Genomic DNA, 20,056 nt, shown 5'->3' with positions numbered 1-20,056 from the left:
CGGACAGAGTCTAGCTCTCTCGCCCAGCCTGAAGTGCAGTGGAATGATCTCAGCTCACTGCAACCTCTGCCTCCCAGGTTCAAGCAATTCTCCTGACTCAGCCTCTGAGTAGCTGGGATTACAGGTTCTCCCCAACTCCCTGCCACACGCCCAGCTAATTTTTGTATTTTTAGTAGAGACAGTATACAGCATGTTGGCCAGGCTGGTCTCAAACTCCTGACCTCAAGTGATCTGCCCACCTTGGCCTCCCAAAGTGCTGGGATTAAAGGCATGAGTCACCACACCTGATTGTGACTGGAAATGTTTAATGTCAGGGTAGCCAAAAGCTCTTATGAACAGGATAAGTCATTTAAGTTATTGGTATTTTTGCACTGTAAGAGTCTTCTACCTGCTCAAAACTTTAGTAAAGTATGCTACACACAAATGCTTTTTGTAAATAGTTCCTATAAATGGTTTAGGACAGAGAAGAAAAGAATACTTATATGATATTAGAAAATAAGATTCAGCCATCTGTGAAAGAGGGAGCTTAGAGCCAGAAGTGACAAGGTAAGTTCCCAGGAGAACAGAAATCTTGGGGAGGGCATTGGGCTCCAGATAATGAATAATAAACACTTAAATTATCTAAATGTCAAAAACCAGAGTGACCTCTGCTGATATCTGGGTAACTTGTACAATTAGCCTGTATAGGGAAATATATTAAGCTCTCAATTAATATCAACTATTATTGTATAAAATGTAGGTCAAAGTTAGATTGTACTCTAGGAATGATTAACTGTGATTAGGAGAAGGATGAGTAGAGTTTAAAATTCCACCTTCCATTTTCTCCATAGTTGAAGTTAGTTAGTCTCTCCTTCATCTTTTCAAAAGAATATTAATAGGCATGGCAGATTCTTCCAGAACACTGTGACTTTTTTGAAGGTAGGCGACATTCAGTATTCATTGCTGGATTCCTATTGCACACCACAAGCACTGGGCTGCAATAGATAGTCAAATGGAACACAGTGACCAAATGCTTAGAATGGTGCTCCAACAACTTGAGAAGATAGGAAAATCCTAGAAATATAGTGATATGAATATGTCTTTGTATAATATTATCTGCTGCCTCCTCTGGCAACATTGGTACTGGGTTCTTTTACCCTACACCATAGAGGCCATAGCCATCCTTTAGCGTCTATCTTGGAAGTTGAAGGAAGTATAGTCCTGTGAGTTACAGTCATGAGTGTCCACAAAGAACACTACAAAGAATAATTATCTTTGGTCTTGAATTTTTACTTTAGGTTCACTGTTTCTTTCATATTTGCAAATCGTGATGGTTTATTTTATGTGTCAACTTAGCTGGGCTAAGAAATGCCCAGATAGCTGGTAAAATATTACATCTGGGTGTGTCTATGAGGGTGTTTCTGGGAGAGATTAACATTTGAGTTTGTATACTAAGTAAGGTGATCACTTTCACTAATGTAGATGGATATAATCCAATCAGTGGAGGGTATGAATAGAACAAACAGGTAGAGGAAAGGCAAATTTGCGTTCTCTGTTTGAGCTGGGATATACATCTTCTCCTGCCCTCAAACATCAGTGCTCCTGATTCTTAGACCTTTGAACTCAGACCAGGATTTACACCATTGCTCCCCCTAGTTCTCAGACCTTTGGATTCAAAATGGGACTTACACCATTGACTTTCCTAGATCTCAGGTCTTTGGGTTTGGACTGAAACTGCACTATCAGCTTTCCTGGAGCTTCATCTTGCAGACAGCAGATCTCAACCTCCAAAATTGTATGAACCAATCCTCATAACAAGTCTCTCCCTTTCTTTCTATCTACCTATCTATTTTCTATCTGTATCTGTATCTCTATCTATCTATCTATCTATCTATCTATCTATCTATCTATCTATCTGTTCTGTTTCTCTAGAGAGCCCTAATACAGATATTATATAATGATAAAAGGGTCCATTCACAAGGTAGATATAACAATTATGTATCTACACTGAATCTCAGGGCACTCATATATATGAAGCAAGGATTCACAGAATTGAAGGGAGAAATAGACACTGAGCCAGTAATGGTAGGAGATTTTGATACCTTACTTTCAATAACAGATCAAGAAAACAGACAGGACATCAATAAGGAAACAGAAGATCTTAACACTACAGACCAGTTGGATCTAACAGACATAAAGAACATGCCATCCAACAGCAGCAGAAAGCACATTCTTCTCAAGTGCTCATGGAACATTCCCAAGGATAAATCACAAATAAAGTCACAAAACAAATCTTAACAAACTTAACAAGATTAAAAATCATACCAAATATTTATTTCTGAATATATTGGAATGAAACTAAAAATCCATAGCAGTAGAAAAACTAAAAAATCTACCAATATGTGGACCTAAAATTACACTTTTTTTTTTTTTTTTTTTTTTTTTTTTGAGACAGAGTCTCGCTCTGTCACCCAGGCTAGAGTGCAGTGGCACAATCTCAGCTCACTGCAACTTCCGCCTCCCGGGTTCTAGTGATTCTTTTGCCTCAGCCTCTCTAGTAGCTGGGATTACAGGTGCCTGCAACCATGTCCAGCTAATTTTTGTATTTTTTTAGTAGAGACAGGTTTTCACCATGTTGGCCAGGTTGGTGTCAGACTCCTCACTTCAGGTGATCCACCTGCCTCGGCCTCCCAAAGTGTTGGGATTACAGGCGTGAGCCACTGCACCCAGTCCAATAACACATTCTTGAACAACCAATGGGTTAAACAAGAAATCACAGGGAACTTAGAAAATATCTTGAGACAAATGAAAACAAAAACACATATACAACAACTTATGTAATGCAGCAAAAACAGTGCTAACAAGGAAGTTTACAGCTGTTAAATGCCTATTTTCGGGAAAAAAAGAGAGCTCTCAAATCAATCTAACTTTACATCTCAAGGAACTAGGAAAATAAGAACAAATGAATCAAAGTTAGCAGAAGGAAGGCAATGGTAAAGATTAGGGCAGAAATAAATGAAATAAAAAATAGAAAAACAATAATAACAAAACTAAGAGTTGGTTTTTAGAAAAAATCAACATAATTGATAAGCCCTTAGCTAAATTAACTATGGAAAAAGAAGACTCAAAGAAACAATTTCAGAAATGAAATTACATTTCTGAAATTAAATATGACATATGACATTAAAACTGATGTCATAGAAATGAAAAGGATTATAAGAAACTGCTATGAACAATGACACTCTGACACACAGGTAATCCAAAGTAAATAGATAAATTCCTAGAAACATACAACCTATCAAGATTAAAACATGAAGAAGTAGAAAATTTAAACAGACCTATATGTAGTAAGGTTTAATCAATAATCAAAAACTTCCCAACAAAGAAAATATTTAAAGAAGAGCTGACATAATTCCTTCTCAAACTCTGTCAAATACTGAAGAGGAGAGAACACTTCCATACTCATTTTATGAGGTCAGCATTACTCTGACATCAAAGCCAGAAACACGATCCGACAAGAAAAGAAAACTACAGGTCAATATTCCTGATGAAGGTCGATGCAAAAATCCTTAACAAAATACTAACAAACTGAATTTTAGCACGTTAAAGGGATTATACACCATGACTAAATAGGATTAATCACTGGAATGCAAGGATGAATCCACATTTCAAAAAATCACTGTAACATACTACATTAACAGAACAAAGCATAAAGTCACATGATCATCTCAACAGATACAAAAAAAGCATTTGGCAAAATTCAACACCTTTCCATGATAAAAAAAAAAATTCAACAAACTGGGAATAGAAGGAAATTTCCAACATAATAGTGACCATTTATGAAAAGCCTACAGCTAATATTACAGTCAGTGGTAAAAGACTGAAAACTTTTCATACAAGATCAGGAAAAAAAAATAAAGATGCTCACTCTCACCACTTCTTATCAACATAGTACTGGAAGTTTTAGCCAAGCAATTAAGCCAGTGAAAGACATAAAAGGCATCCAAGTCAGAATAAGAATAAGTTAAATTGTCTCTGTTTGCAGATGATGTGATCTTAGGTATAGACAACCCTAAAGACTACATAAACACAAAATTATTAGAACAAATATATGAATTCGGAAAAGTTGCAAGATACAAAATCAACACACAAAAATCAGTAGTGCTTCTGTATGCTAACAATAAATGATCTGAAAAGAAAATTAAGAAAAAAAATATATTTACAACAGTACCCAAAAGAACAATATATGTAGGAATAAACTTAACCAAGAAAGGAAAAAATCTATCCACAGAAAATTTAAAAATGTTGAATGAAATTAAAGAAGACACAGAAAATGGAAAAACATCCTATGTTCAGGAATTAGAAGACTCAATACTATCAAAATGTCCAGTGTATCCAAGTGATCTACAGACTCACTACAATCCCCATAAAAAACCCAGTGGCATTTTTCTCAGAAATAGAACAAAAATCCCCAAATTAACATGTAATCTCAATGGATACTGAATAGCCAAAAAATTCTTGAAAAGGAAGAGCAAAACTGGAGACCTTTCATTTCCTGATTTCAGAACACATTATAAAGTTACAGTAATCAAATCAATGTATTATTGACATAAAAACAGAAATGTAGACCAATGGAACAAAATAGAGAACAGAGAAATAAACCTTCATATATTTGGTCCACTAATCATCAACAAGGGCTCCAAGACTACACGATGGAGAAAGAATTGTCTTTTCAACAAATAGTGCTTGGAAAATCTGGAAATCTACATGACAAAGTTGAAGTTGAACCTTTATTGTATACAGATGTATAAATTAACTCAAAATAGATTAAAGCCCGAACATAAGACCTGAAACTATAAAATCCCTAAAGGAAAACCTTGAGGGAATTCTTCCGGACATTGGACTGGGCAATTATTTATTTGGATAAGATGCCATAAGCACAGTTAACAAAAGCAAAAATAGATAAACAGGACTGCATCAAAATTAAAATTATTTGCAGCACAGGAAACAATCCAGAGTGAAAAAGAAACCTACAGAATGGGAGAAAATATTATCTATTAAGGGGTTAAAATCCAAGCCATACAAAGAACTCCTACAACTCAATAACAACAACAAAATGAAACCTAGTTAATAAATAGGCAAATAAGCTGAATAAAAATATGTTTCTCCAAGGAAGACATACAAATGGTTAACAGGTATATGGAAAAAAATGCTCAATATAATTAATTATCAGAGAAATGCAAATAAAGACCACATGAGATATTACTTTACACCCATTAGGATAGACACTATCAAAAAATAGGAAGTAACAAGTGTTAGTGAGGATGTAAAGAAACTGGAACTCGTGTGCATTGTTGGAATTATAAAATGGTGCAGCCACTATGAAAAATAGTTGTAGTTTCCTCAAAAAATTAAAAGTACAACTACCATATGACCCAGCAATCCCACTAGTAGATATATATTCAAAAAATTCAAAACAGGATCTCAAAGAGAGATATTTGTACACCCATGTTTATTGTGACATTTTTTACAATAGTCAGGATGTGAAAGTCACTTGAGTGTCCATCAACAGATGAATTATTAAAGAAAATGTGGTATATACACACAGCCAAATGCTATTCAGCCTTAGAAAAGAAGGAAATCCTGTCATATGCCATAGCATGGATGAACCATAAAGACATTAAAAGTGAAATAAACCAATCACAAAATAATACTGCATGATTCCACTTGATGCTGCCTGAGTAACCAAATTCTTAGAAACAGGAAGTAGAATGGTGATTGCCAGGAGTTGGGAGAAAGGGGAAACAGAGTTGTTTTTCAATGGGTAAAGAGGTTCAGTCATGCAAGATGAAAAAATTCTAGAGAGATCTTGTACAACAATGTGCATGTAGTTAATAATATCATAATGTATGGCTTAAAATTGTTAAGGTAAACTTATGTTAATACTTTTTATCACAACACAAAAACACAAGGCAAATATTCAAAATGTGTGACATAATTAACTTTACCCTTTACCAGAAGTCTTTCTGTGATGACACTGGAATGCATATATGTTGTTTTGTTGTGGAATCAGGTACTGACTGATCTATTGCTGCCACTCCAGGATTGTTCAGTCAGTGCTCTGGGCTGGGAACATTCTCTTCTGTGGAGATTGGATGGTTGAGCTGTCCTGAGCTGTCCCAGTCTCCAGATTCTTCTTCTTTATTAGGAGAAATCTTTCCCTGTTCTGAGTACACAGTGAACTTCCTTGTACTGCTTAACCATGTGCATCTTACGGCACCTGGCCAGCCTGACTAGTATATCTGCCCTCAATAGGGAGAGAATGAGTCTTCACCTGTAGCAAGAGGAGGGGTGTGCTGTCCATCACTCTGTGTCACCTATTGGGAGGAACCTTCCACCCATGGGAGACTGACACATACTAAATACACTGATCTTGCTATACCTTTTTTCTTTTCTGGTGGTTGGCATTGTTATGACCTTTGCCATCTTCCATATGGTGGAAATCCTCACTAAAGATTGGTTGCTGAACTTTTCTATATGATAATATCAATAACTAAAAAGAATGTATTGAGTTTGGATGTATAAAATTAAAAAGTGAAGTGTGTATATGTATTTGAAAAGATTTATGTTGAATCTATGCTGAATCTCAACTAAGTTCTTAGGTCATCTTCTTAAGACTAGCTTCTGAAATACTGGTTTGTTAGAATGTATTTTTCCAAGTATTTTTAATATAAAGGGAAATTGGCAGCAAAACCAACATATTATATATGTTCTCTTCTGTTCTATGAGGTACTAATATGTGAGGGAACATAATGCTTTGTGAGAAGATGCATTTAAAGAGGTAAATGTACACTGTGTACTTGATTTACATTCCCTTATCTACTAGGGAGAAAATGGATATTGTGAAACGTAGTCCTTAATGGCTTATGCATAAACAAAGTAATTTTCCCTTTATAAATCATAAAGATATGAAATTCAACAGTGAAATAATTCAGGATTATAATCAGCTAGGTCCTTCTGTGCTCTTCCTCAGGCAGTCTTTGCTTCTATGACTGATTCAGTTTATTGCAAAATTTAGTTTCTCATTTTTCATTGATGTGTAGTCTATTTATTTATATTTCATTTTATTTCAGATTTATTGATGTATATTTACAAATAAAATTACATATATTTAAAGTGTATAACATGATGATTAGCTGTGGCAGTGTACACTAAATGTTGTGTTGCTTTTCCACTTCCCATTTTAACATAATGAGTTTGATGGAATAGTCATCACAATTATTCTTTCTGTATGAAATGCTTTTGCAACTACCATTTCACAGTTATCACGTGGCCTCATTTTCTTTCCTTTTTGTAGAAACATTATTCTCCCATATACCCTTATTTGTTTATATATTTAATTTTATTTCCTCTCTCTCCTTATGAATGTAATTCTCATGATATCAAGTGCCTTACGTCTTGTTCAGTGTACCATATATTATAGCTGTTGAATAAACATTTGTTGAATATTTTTAATTAATTATTTGCTGCAAATTATTCATTGACTGAAAGTATTCATCCCCTTATTTGGCACTATTGTATGAAGCATTTGGTCAGCACCTTCAATTTTAAATTTGCTGTTACAGTATGAACTAAGACATAGAGAGTTTATTTTCTACTCTGGAGGACTGAGAATTTAAAGCTGGAAACTAAAAAGAATGTATGCATGTGCAGGAATGAACAGAAGGAATTATCAAGTCTGAGTAGTTTAATAAGGGGTGAACAAGATGAATTAGTTTCCCATTCTTATCTGAGAGAGTCAGTATGTTAAGGGAAAAATAAGAAGGAAACTAGGTAACTGAAGGACATTCACAGAAATGTTCAATAGGCAATTTACATCAGGGAGCTTGAGCACTGATGTTACGATAGGTTAAGCCTAAAAATCTAGAGAAGGTGATTGAAGGTATAAGGTAGAATTCACCAGAGTAATTAGTTTAGAACAGTAATTCCAGGGTCAGGAACTGAACCTTAGTAAATGCTCACATTTGAAAAAATTTGGAGGAAAGCTAAAAACAACAGAGATAAAGAAATGGTAATTTAAAAAGTAGAATATGAAGCTGAATAATAAAATATCCTGGAAACCAAAAGAGTAAAAGTGCTCCAAGCCAGCCTTGAGAGACCAGTTAATGGTGTCAAATGCTACAGAAAAACTGAGATAGAATACCAAAAAAATTGACTGGATTTTGTACTTATGACATTAATTACCTTCAACAAAGCAATTTTGAAGAATTAGGAGGCTAGAAAAAAAGATGATTTTATGAAATTAAAGAGTGAAAGAGCTGTGGCTTAATGAAGGTAAGTAATATAATTAATTCCTATAAGAAATAGCTTATTTACCAAACCATTCCTTCAACAAGTACCTGATCGCCCACCATGTGCCATGCACAGTACTATGTACTGGGCATATATGGTGCCTACACTCATTTGGAGACACATATTTTAATCAAATATTTATACATATAAACTAATATGAATTATAAAACTCTGATAAATGGTATGGGTGAGGAGTATTTCGTTCCAGAGAATGTTAGGTATGAAGATTCAAACTAGGCTTGGAATGATACTGTGAGAAAGTAGTAACAGACTTCAGGGCAGTGTAGAGTATGAGGATGAAAGAGGAAATAGCAATGCCAAATGATTTTATTTAATTTTTAAATAAATATTGGAGAAAATTATGCATATTTAAAGGCAGAAGAAAAGGAACTATGGTAATGTAAGTGGAAGTGGGTGTGTGGGTTGTGGAGGGTGGACAATTTTACTGTGTTTAGAAACGGCCTCAAAAAGTATCCGTATTCTGACAGGATGTTCACAATTTCGGAGTTACAGACTTATTTAGATCAATTTAAGACATGAGATTTGACTCTTGGGTATTGCTAGCTATACTCTTAAGAGAGTGACTTTTAAAAGCAAAAAATATCAATATATTTGTTAACACTAAGCAATAAAAGTGCCAAGTGGAACAGAAGCTTCCTATTGACTAACTTGCATGCCTGCCCAGTAGGGAAACCAAGTCAATATCAGAGAGTTGCTTGATGAGAGGTCAATGCAGTGATTTCAAGACAGTGTTGAAGTTAGAATTACCCATTGTGAAAATAAATCTCCAGAGGAAGTAGAAAGAATAAGAAAGAAAAAGGTTTTGTGGAAGAGTTTAAGAATGCTATCAATAGATTGGTTATACTACAGAGTGATAAGCTGAAAATTGCCTTTATTTTCAGTGCTGAGTAAAAGCAAATATGAAATTGAGAAGACAGGTTCATTGAAAAAGATTTTCCCAGGGCAATAACTAAGTATCAGTTTAGTAAATACCAAGGTATTTGTAACAAATTTAAATTTTTATAGTGCTGTTCAATTTGAAGTATTCATACAGAAGTACACATTTATACAGATTTGTATACACTCACACACCCCTACACATTCATTCCCACAGAATGGCCAGAGAAGAAAAATTATTAATCATTTATCTGAATATCTTTAGATTGCTGTTCTTTGTAACTTTTAGAAACTGTTCAGCAGCCTCATGACCCACCTAGGACAGAATCAAGTAAACTTAAAATGTTAAGAAATGCTTGGAACCATTTTTCTATTTTGACATGGGATATCTCATCACTGTCCCCTATCCTGACTCTCTATTTCTAATCACATGAATACCAGAAGTCAAATTAAATCTACTCGTGGCTTTTTTTCCATCTGTTCAACTTCTGAAACATGTGTCCGACAGGAATCATGTTTATTCGGAATGCGTATTTCCCTAAACATACCATGTAAGTAGCGGGTTACAATTGAAGGTTATGTTTTCTTCAGTTAGATTTACTCTATCTTATATTTCCTAGTCAATCAAAATTCTCTGAGTTTCTTTAGGCTTTCAGACCATAGATAGCCCTCTTTTATTCTAGCAAAGATATGAAAACATGTCTTATTACTCTAGCAAACACAATATTGAAAAAGTTTTCAACACTGAGAGAAAATCTGTACACAATTGGATTTGATGATATTACAGAAGCCTCCACGGTAGCATAGAGTCTTTAGTTCTTTTCTCATCCTTTAACCTTGTCTAGGCTGTGTGCAAAACATCAATAATAGAAATTGTCTGAGGGAACTATGGGCAAACCCCACTAGGAAGGCTGGTGGGAGCCATAGATTCCCCCAGAAGCTGTTTTCTAGTCATCTCTTCATGAGTAAACAGGTGAAGGATCTATATTAATTTTGCTCTGCAAATGACCTAATCCCTTACAAGTCCTGCTTCAGTCTCTGATCTTTCACTATGAAGCTGCGGAAGGCAGCTTTGACTCTGATTTAGAAAACCACCTCCACTCAGTTTCACATTGCCGTAATCTAATTTTTGGTGTACCAGCTTTTCCCCTTTAGTGTGAGTCCAGTGTTATGTTAATGTTCTCTCATCCACAGATCACTGTTTTTGACAATTCAAATAAAAATAGAAAGCAATGTCCCTCAAAATGTGCTCCACAGGCCCTGCAAGAGACACAATTGGTACTCTATTCAGATCACCTTAGATCTATCTCTTCTCCTCGGCTTGAATGTGGGTTTGTTTATAAGGACCTGCAGGAAAAAGTCTTATCTGAGAGACTGACTAGGTTACTCTAGCCACACACTCAAACATATATATGCAGAGCCAGAAGTACCTGGGAGTTAACAACTCAGCCTATGACTTACAGTTGAGGCAGGGTATGAAAACCTACCTCCTTTGACTCAAGTAGGGACAGACTGAATTGGAAATTTATGTCCCTAACCTCTCCAGAGGATCAGACTTGAGGCTGAGACTTTGCTCCAAATGTCACTCCTGTTTGGCTTCTTTGCATTTTCTCGATTGTGTTTCCTTTCCTTTATTATTTTCTCCTAGGAGCATTTTCTTAATCAATGAATCCTTATCTTAGGGTCCACTTTTGGGGCCTACAATCTAAGAGAGACCTCTTTATCAGAGTCACCTGTGAGGCCTGTTAGAATTGTTGATACCTGGCCCAATCCCAAGGAGTGAAATCTGCATTTTTATTTAAAAAACTCTGAATAATGTTAATGCATAGCAAAATTTAAAAGCCAATGGCTTGAGTCATAATTATTAGCCAGTTATTGGTGATTCTAAACCTAGGTTTCTTTTTTAATCTGTTTTGTGCTGCTATACAGAATGCCTGACACTGAGTAGCTTATAAGAAACAGAAAGGTATTTCTTACAGTTCTGGAGACAAGGAAGTCCAAGATCAAGGCATCAGCATCTAGTGAGGGACTTCTTATTGCATCTTCACATAGTGGAAAGCAGGAAGGTAAGAGGGACAAACTCCCTCTGTCAAGCCCTTTTACAAGGTGCGTCTAATCCCATTCACCAAAGAGAAGCCTTCATGGCCTAATGACCTCTTAAAGACTCCACCTCCTAATACCGTCTCATTGGCAACGCCCGAATTTTGGAGAGGATACATTCAAACAACAGCAGTTTCTATCTAACCTACTGGCTTAGCCCCTCTAAATGGTCAATACCGTCTTCCCTTGATACCTGCCTTCTTCACATCACCTCCCTCCAATATCTGGAATGACAAAAAGTAAGTAGACATTTTGTCATTTATTTTCTTTTACAAAATAAATTTTAAGCTTCAGATAATCTGTCCATAGCAGAGGCTTCATAAATAAAATGTAGCCAGATGGGCACAGTGGTTCATGTCTGTAATCCCAGCACTTTGGGAGGCCAAGATGGGAACTTGCTTGAGCCCAGGAGTTCAACACCACCCTGGGCAACATGGTGAGATTCCATCTGTATAAAAAGTGAAGAAAAATTAGCCAAGAGTGGTGGCACACACTTGTTGTCCTAGCTACTTGGGCAGCTGAGGTGGGAAGATCACTTGAACCCAGGAGGTCAAAGCTATAGTGAGCTATGACTGCACTACTGCACTCCAGCCTGGGTGACAGAGGGAGACCTCGTCTTAAAAAAATAATAAAAAAAATCACTCTTTTGGGAATGGTCATAAAAGGAGTAAAAAGTAAAAATATTTACTCTTGATTTTTTGAGTTTATATAAAGTTATGAAAAATATTGACTACAAAATATGAGTAAGTCTAATTTTGATTTTGAATGTGTTTTCAGAATAAGCAGTAAATTCCTGAGCTTAAAATTCAAGTTCTTCTATAATCTAACATTAAACTACACTGACCTTGTTCATTAATCTAATTGTCTGTGTGTTACTTGGTACTTTTAGAGAGAACTATTGGTCTCTAATGACATAAACTGCATTTCTTATAAAATCTCTTCAGCTATTATTTACATATAATAACATCACCACCCACAAATTTCTCCAATAAAACCCTGGAATGTAGAAAGACCTTGTCTCGAATTTGAGAAGACAGGTTGATTCACAGGAACACACATTATGTTTATACCTGCTGGATTTAATTTTAGGTGAAGGCGGAGATGCATGTTGCTTTTTGTCTAAATATGAATCTGTACATCATTTTGTAGGGTCACAAGACACTTTACCGGAAAAAATTGATTTGCTAGCTCTCTCCTCTTTTCAGTCATATAACCAATATTCTTTGACAGAACTCTCGCATCCAATAAGGCTTGAAATTATATTTATAATGAATGCTTGTTATTGCACTGAGCCTATTCTATAGCCTTTGTATTTTTATCACAATGATTTTTCTTCTTCAACTTGTTCATGTTTTGGATTATATTGACTGATTTTTAAATGTTGAACTAGTCTTGCATATCCATTATAAATCTCACTTGGTCATGGTACATAATTCTTTTTACACACTGTTGGATTTGTTAGGTTTTTTTTGTCAAGTATTTTTGTATGCATGTGTATGAGATATATTGATGAGCAGTTTTCCTTTCTTGCAATGTTCTTATCTGGTTTTGGTATTAGGGTAAATCTGGCCTCATAGAATTAAATAGAACAGGTTTTCTCTGCCTGTTTTCTGGAAAACATTGTGGAGAATAGGCATCATTTCTATCTTAAATGTTTGGTAGAATTCATCAGTGAAACCATCTAGGGATGGTGCTTTCTTTTTTGGAAAGTTATAAATTATTGCTTCAATTTCACTAATACATAGGAGTCTATTCAGATTCACACAAGTTTCTGTTTGTGTGAGTCTTGATAGTTTCTGTTTCTTAGGGAATTGATCCATTTTATCTAAGTTATCAAACTTACGGATGGAATGGTTTGTACTGTTCCTTTATTATAATTTTAATGTCTTCAGGATCAGCAGGGATGAGTCCTCTTTCAGTTCCAATATGGTAATATGTGAATTTTGTTTTCTTCTTGAGCAGCCTGGATAGAGTTTGTTTGTTTGTTTTTTGCAATTTTATGACTCTTTTTGAAGAACCGGCTTTTGGTTTTGTTGATTTTCTCTGTTAATTTCCTGTTTTCACTTTCATTAAGTCCTATTCTAATTTTATTATTTATTTTTTCTGCTTGTTTTACACTCAAATTGTTGTTTTTTTAGTACCCTAAAGTAACTCAGATTATTGATTTTAGAAATTTATTTTAAATATATACATTTAGTGCTATAACTTTCTCTCTAACCCTCACTTTTGCTGCTCCCACAAATTTTTGATAAGTTGTATTTTCATTTCATTTACTTCAAAATATTATGAATTTCCTCTTGATACTTTTATGTGGCCTATGTGTTATTTATAAGCATGTTATTCAATCTACAGATATTTGCAGATTATTCAGGTCTTTCTGACATTCATTTCTAGTTTAGTTCCCTTATAATATAAGAACATGGTTTGTATAGTATCTATTTCTTTTAATTTGTTGAGGTTTGTTTTACGGCTCAGAAAAGGATCAATGATAGCAAATGTTCCAGGAAGCTTAAGAAGAACATACATTCTGTTGGTATTGGATGGAGAAATCGATAAATATCAATTAGCCGTCTTTTATTGACAGTCCTGTTAAGTCAACTATATGCTTGCTGATATTCTACATGCTTAATCTATTAATATTGAGAGAGGGGTACTGAAATTTCCAACTGTAATAGTGAATTTATCTATTTCTTCTTGAAGTTCTGTCAGTTTTTTCTTCATGTATTTTAATTCTCTATTATTAGGTGCATACACATTAACTATTGTTATGTCTTGCTAGAGAATTGACCTCTTTATAACTATACAATTTCCCTCTTTATCCTTGATAACTTTCCTTGTTCTGAAGTCTGTTTTGTCTGAAATTCACACAGGAACTTTATCTTCTTTTCCTTAGTGTTGTCATGCTATATTGATATAGCTGAATTAATATATATCATATTTGTTATTTTCTATTTATTACACTTGTACCTTGTTTCTTTTTTGCCTCTCTTTTTCAATGTTCTCTGGTTCTGAATATTTTTATGACTCCATTTTATTATTAGTTGTACTTTTAAAATTTTGGCAATTGATGTTTACAATACATATTCACAACTAATTAAGTCCACTTTTAATAACACTATTCCACTTTACATGTGGTGCAGCTATTTTATAAAAGGGTATTAGGAATTTTTTCCCTCCTATTCCATATTTTATTACTATCATTCCTTTCACTTATTTATATGCTATTATCATTCAGTATACTGCTACTTTCAGTCTTTTAAACAAAGTTATGTTTTTGATCAATTAAGACCAAGAAAAACAAAAGATTTTATTTTACCTTCATTTGTTACTTCTCTAAGGCTTTTCCGTTGTTTATATAGTTCCATATTTGTGACCTATGTCATTTTCCTTCTGCCTACAGAAAATGTGCTAATTTTTTTGCAGGAAATCTCTGCTAGTGATAAATTCCCTTGTTAAAATAATATATTTCATTTTTTAGAACAGTTTTAGGTGCACAGCAAAAAGAGAAAAGTATAGGTAGTTCCTATACACACTCCTATCCCCACAGATACACAGCCTCTCCCACTATTAACATGCTGCACCACGCCAGGCGCGGTGGCTCATGCCTGTAATCCCAGCAATTTGGGAGACTGAGGTGGGCGAATCACGAGGTCAGGAGCTCAAGACCAGCCTGGCCAGCATGGTGAAAACCCATCTCTACTAAAAATATAAAAATCAGATGGGCATGGTGGCATGTGCCTGTAATCCCAGCTACTCAGGAGGCTGAGGCAGAAGAATCACTTGAACCCAGGAGGCGGAGGTTGCAGTGAACCGAGATCACACCACTGCAATCCAGCCTGGGTGACAGAGGGAGACTCCATCTCAAAAAAAACAAATTCTGCTCCAGAGTGGTACAATTGTTACAATTAATGAACCTATTTTGACACACCATTATTGCCCAAAGTCTATAGTTTACATTAGGGTTCACTCTTGGTGTTGTACATTCTATGGGTTTTAACAAATCCATAATGGCATATATCCACTATTGTGGTATCATGTTGAATAATTTCACCATCCTAAAAATTCTCTGTACTCTGCCTATCAATTCCTTCTTCCCCGTAACCCCTGACAACCACCGATCTTTTTACTTTTGCCATAGTTTCCCCTGTTCCAGGATGTTACATAATTAGAATCATACCATACGTAGCCTTTTCAGTTTGGCTGGCTGCTTTCACTTGATAGTATGCATTTAAGGTTCTCTATATCATTTCATGGCTATGTATATATATTTTTAACCTATGTCATTTTCTTTCTGCCTATAGAAAATATGTTATTTTTTTTGTAGGAAAGTCTGCTAGTGATAAATTCCGTGTGTGTGTGTATGTATGTATGTATGTGTGTGTGTATGTGTATGTGTGTGTGTGTGTATATATATGTGTGTATATATATATATAGTGTTGAATGCTATTCTATTGTCTGGATGTACCAGTTTATCAATTCACCTACTGAGGGACATCTTCATTGCTTCCAAGTTTTGGCAATTATGGATAAGGCTGCTATAAACATCTTGGCAGGTTTTTGTGTGGACATAGTATTCAACTCATTTGGGTAAATACCAAGAAATGTGATTGCTGGATCATATAGTATAAATATATTTAGTTTTATAACAAACTGCCAAACTGTCTTTGAAAGTGGCTAGATCATTTTGCATTCCCACCAGCAATATATGAGAATTTCTGTTGCACCATCTCCTCATTAGCATTTGGTGTTGCCAGTGTTTCAGATTTTTGTCAGCCTAGTAGATGTTTAGCGGTATGCCTCCACTTTTGAAGAATAATTTCACTGGATATAGAATTCTAGTTTGTTGGGGCTCGGCGCAGTGACTCACACCTGTAATCCCAGCACTTTGGGAGGCCGAGGCGAGCAGATCACCTCAGGTCAGGAGTTTGAGACCAGCCTGGCCAAAATGGCAAAAACCCCTTCTCTACTACAAATACAAAAATTGGCTGGATGTGGTGGTAGGCGCCTGTAATCCCAGCTGTTCAGGAGGCTGACGCAGGAGAATCACCTGAACCCAGGAGGTGGAGGTTGCAGTGAGACAAGATTGTATCACTGCACTCCAGCCTGGGCGACAAAGAGATACTTCGTCTCACCAGAGAAAAAGAAAAACAAACAAACAAATAACAACAACAAAAAAAAGCAAAAACAAAAGAAAAAAAAAAAGAATTCTAGTATGTTGGGTTTTCTTTTTTTTTTCAACACTTTAAATATTTCACTTCACTGTCTTCTGCTTTTGTGGTCTTGGATCAGAAGTCTGCTGTAATTCTTATCATTTTTTTCTGTATAGGTAAGATGGCTTCCTTCATCCCCACTCCCTGGGTTTCATTCAAGTTTTTTTTTATCTTTATATTTTTGCTGTTTGAATATGATATGCCTATATGTAGTCCTTTTGGTATATATTCTGAATGATATTCTCTGTACTTTCTGTATCTGTGGTTTGTTTTGTGTGTCATTAATTTTGAAGAGTTCTAAGCCATTCTCCTTTATTCTGAATATGCACATATGTTGATATTGTTCTACAGTTTTTACATATTCTTTTTTATTAATATTAGTTTTTCTTTTTTTATTTTGGCACCGGAAGTTTCCACTGACTTATCTTCAAGCTCACTGATTCTTTCCCTGCCCTGTTCAGTCTACTGATGAGACCATCAAGGGCATTCTTCATCTCTGTCTTAATGCTTCTAGAATTTACTTTAGATTTTCCATTTCTCTGCTTACATTAACATCTGTTCTTGCATGTTGCAGATTTTTTTTTTCATTACAGCCCTTAATATTTTGATCATGGTTATTTTCCAACATCTCTGCCATATTTAAGTCTGGTTCTGATGCTTGCTTTTCTTTTCAGATGCCTTTTTTCCTGCCACTTGGCATACTATGCAATATTTTTTGAAGGCTAGATGTGTTGCACTGGGTAACAAGAACTGTGGTAAGTAGGCTACTAGTGTGAGAATTTATGTTAATTTACCTAGAAGTCAGTTTTTGTTTAATATTAGCTGTAGCTGTAGTTACCAGATGCTTCAGATTCTTCTAGTGTCTTATTTTTGTCACTACTCTTGACTATGGTATTTCCGAAGTATTCCTAAAATAAAGCCTGAGTCTTGTAGTTCTTTCAGCTGTAATATATTGTTATTGTACTGGTGATCATGTCAAAATGTGGAAGACTAGTCCTATATAATCTTCCACTTAATTCTCAGTCTTTTAGTGGGTATACATTTTGGCCTGTAACCTTTATAAAAGTTTTTTCTTGTATAGTTTATTTTTTTTTCTATCTTCCACTTTAGGTGAATCGCCTTTCTCACCTAAATACTAGAGGAGGCTAAAGTGAAAAGAATGCCATTTTCTCAGGGCTCTGGGGCAAAGCTCTGTTAATTATTTTCCCCTGGAGAATAGGTCTTTGTTACGGACAATGCCCTAGAAATGTTTCATAATGTTACTCCTCCTACCAGAGCCCTGCCATCTGTCTTGGTTCTTGGCAGTGAGAACATAGAAAACTTCCTGGAGGTAAAGTCCATGGAAGTGTGGTGGCATCCCTAAGACTGTGGCCCCAGGAGTCTCTCATTTTCATGTTAGTCCACACTCAGTCTTCAGCAATTTGTTAAAATTACCATTTAGGTGTCCCTATCAGTTTATGTATGGCTCTAGAGAATTATGCTCCACTGAAGGAAATTACAGCTGGGACTCAATGAATTTGCTTGTCTTTCCAGATTTCAGAAGGGCAGTTTGCTCTGTGATTTTACTTCTCTTCTGGGTTGAAGAAAAGTCGTTCATTTTCAGTTTGTTCAACTTTTTTCTTATTGTAAGGATAGTACTGATTACTTCGACGTTATTTACTTGTTAGAGCTGAAACCAACAAAAAAATGTTGTTCTTTGTATTTGAGTTTATTATTTGATTAATTTGGCTTCAGCCCTCATTGTGGCATGTCAGGGCCAATACAATTTATATTCTTTTCTTACTCCTCTTATCAAACAATGCCCTAATCCATGAACACTCACACTGTATCAAGTAAGATTCATTTTAGCTGCTCATAATGAAAACACCTAAAGTAACAGATTTTAAGGTGATAGAAGCTGTTTCTGTCTCATGTAAAGGAGGTTTGGAGATAGGCATGCCAGGCCGGTATAGAGATACCTTGGGGACATAGAGATTTAATTTCTTCTATAATAGCCTTAACATGTAATTTCCAGTTCAGAATGGCTGCTGAATCTTCAGCCATTAACTTTCCTGTCAGGAGAAAGAAGACAGGAAGTTAAGGGTAAACAAGGGCATGCATCTGCCCATCTTTTAGAAACTTTCAAAATACTTTCATCCTATAGCTTCTACATACATCTTAGTCTTAATACCACACCTAACTGTAAGAGAACCTGGGAAATGAAATCTTTTTTTGCTGAGTTCATTGGAATCCCAATTAAAACAATAGTTTAGACACTAAGCAAAGAGTATTAATGTATACTGAGTTGACAAATAACAGACCCTGTCAGCAAGATTCAAAATCAATGGAAGTTGAAAGCTAATAGCAATTTGACTCCGTTATCTTTCTAAAACCAAAATTAAAATGAACACACACACACAACAGCTACGTTTGACCTTGTTTTCATTGGCTGATGGAGTAAAAATTCACAATGATGAGGCTTCGATGACTGGAGGAATGCCAGGGTCCTTGGTTTTGCACCGATCAAGATAAAACAACACAGACACACGTGGAGTGGTTTTAACGAGCAGAGAGTATAATAGGTAAGAAAGAAGGAAGAACTTCCCCCATTAAGAGACAGAGGGAGGGGAACTTCTACGGGTAAAACAAATCACTGTTTAAAAAAAAATTCTCATCAGATCTTGCTTTGTGTTTCTGGAGATGGAATAAATACATTCCTATGATGGTTCACTTTCACATAGTGGCTTGATTATTAGGCAACAACTGATGAACACAATTGTTGGATTTTTGGAAGAAGAGAAGAAGGGCCATGTGGGACCGCCAGTTTACTGACAGCGAAAGTTGGGTTGAGAGAAATCAAAGAAATAAGAAACAGCTATTTCTGCCTGAGCACTGTGCTTTTTATGTTTGATTCAACTACAGAAGTTACAAAAATAACATTTCTTTTTTATCAACAAAGTGGGGTGAGACATCACCACTAGACAGTTTTTCTCTAATAGCTAAATTCAGTTAAAGAGGTGAAGGCATCACAATTCTGTTTCCAATAGTAAAAAATATTACTCTCAAATTGGTCAATTCCTCCATAAATTTTTGAAAAGTAACTATCTAGCAAATTCCTAAAATAAGAACTCACCTGATAGGTTCAATACCTGAATGTTTTTCTAATTTTCTATGTGATGCGACTTTAAATAAAACTGTAATTATGGGTTTAAACTTACACGCACTAAATTTTGAGACAAGCGATCAAGTTTAGGACATCATCAGCATATTTACCGGATAAATTTCTATAGTTTCTGTGTTTTAATTGAAGTGCTTTGACACTGAGAAAAAAAGGAGAGAAAACAGTAAGGATTTAAATAATGTCAATTTCTACAGTTAAAAAAAATGTGAATGATTGAAATGGATGAGCTACTGACATTGCCATATTTAACGTGTTTATAAATAATTTTACGTACCATATTGTGAAAATTATGACCTAATAAAATATAAACAAATTGATGATTTTTTTCTGAAATCAAAAGAACTCAGGTTCAATCAGT

The 20,056-nt window shown here is 35.2% G+C and overlaps 1 long non-coding RNA gene across 1 annotated transcript; it reads right to left on the bottom strand.

Annotated features, from left to right (window-relative positions):
• Window positions 1-18,227: 18,227 nt before the first annotated feature.
• LOC105542798 lies at window positions 18,228-19,837 on the bottom strand. The gene is made up of 2 exons (XR_001006524.1): window positions 19,742-19,837; window positions 18,228-18,589 (listed from the first exon to the last, which is right to left on the bottom strand). It is a non-coding gene; the product is annotated as an uncharacterized LOC105542798 (long non-coding RNA).
• Between the last annotated feature and the right edge of the window lie 219 nt (window positions 19,838-20,056).

The sequence above is a fragment of the Mandrillus leucophaeus genome, unplaced genomic scaffold, assembly GCF_000951045.1.
Source record: "Mandrillus leucophaeus isolate KB7577 unplaced genomic scaffold, Mleu.le_1.0 Scaffold269, whole genome shotgun sequence".
Taxonomy (NCBI): Eukaryota; Metazoa; Chordata; class Mammalia; order Primates; family Cercopithecidae; genus Mandrillus; species Mandrillus leucophaeus.
This window is presented reverse-complemented; position numbering and strand designations above follow the sequence as displayed.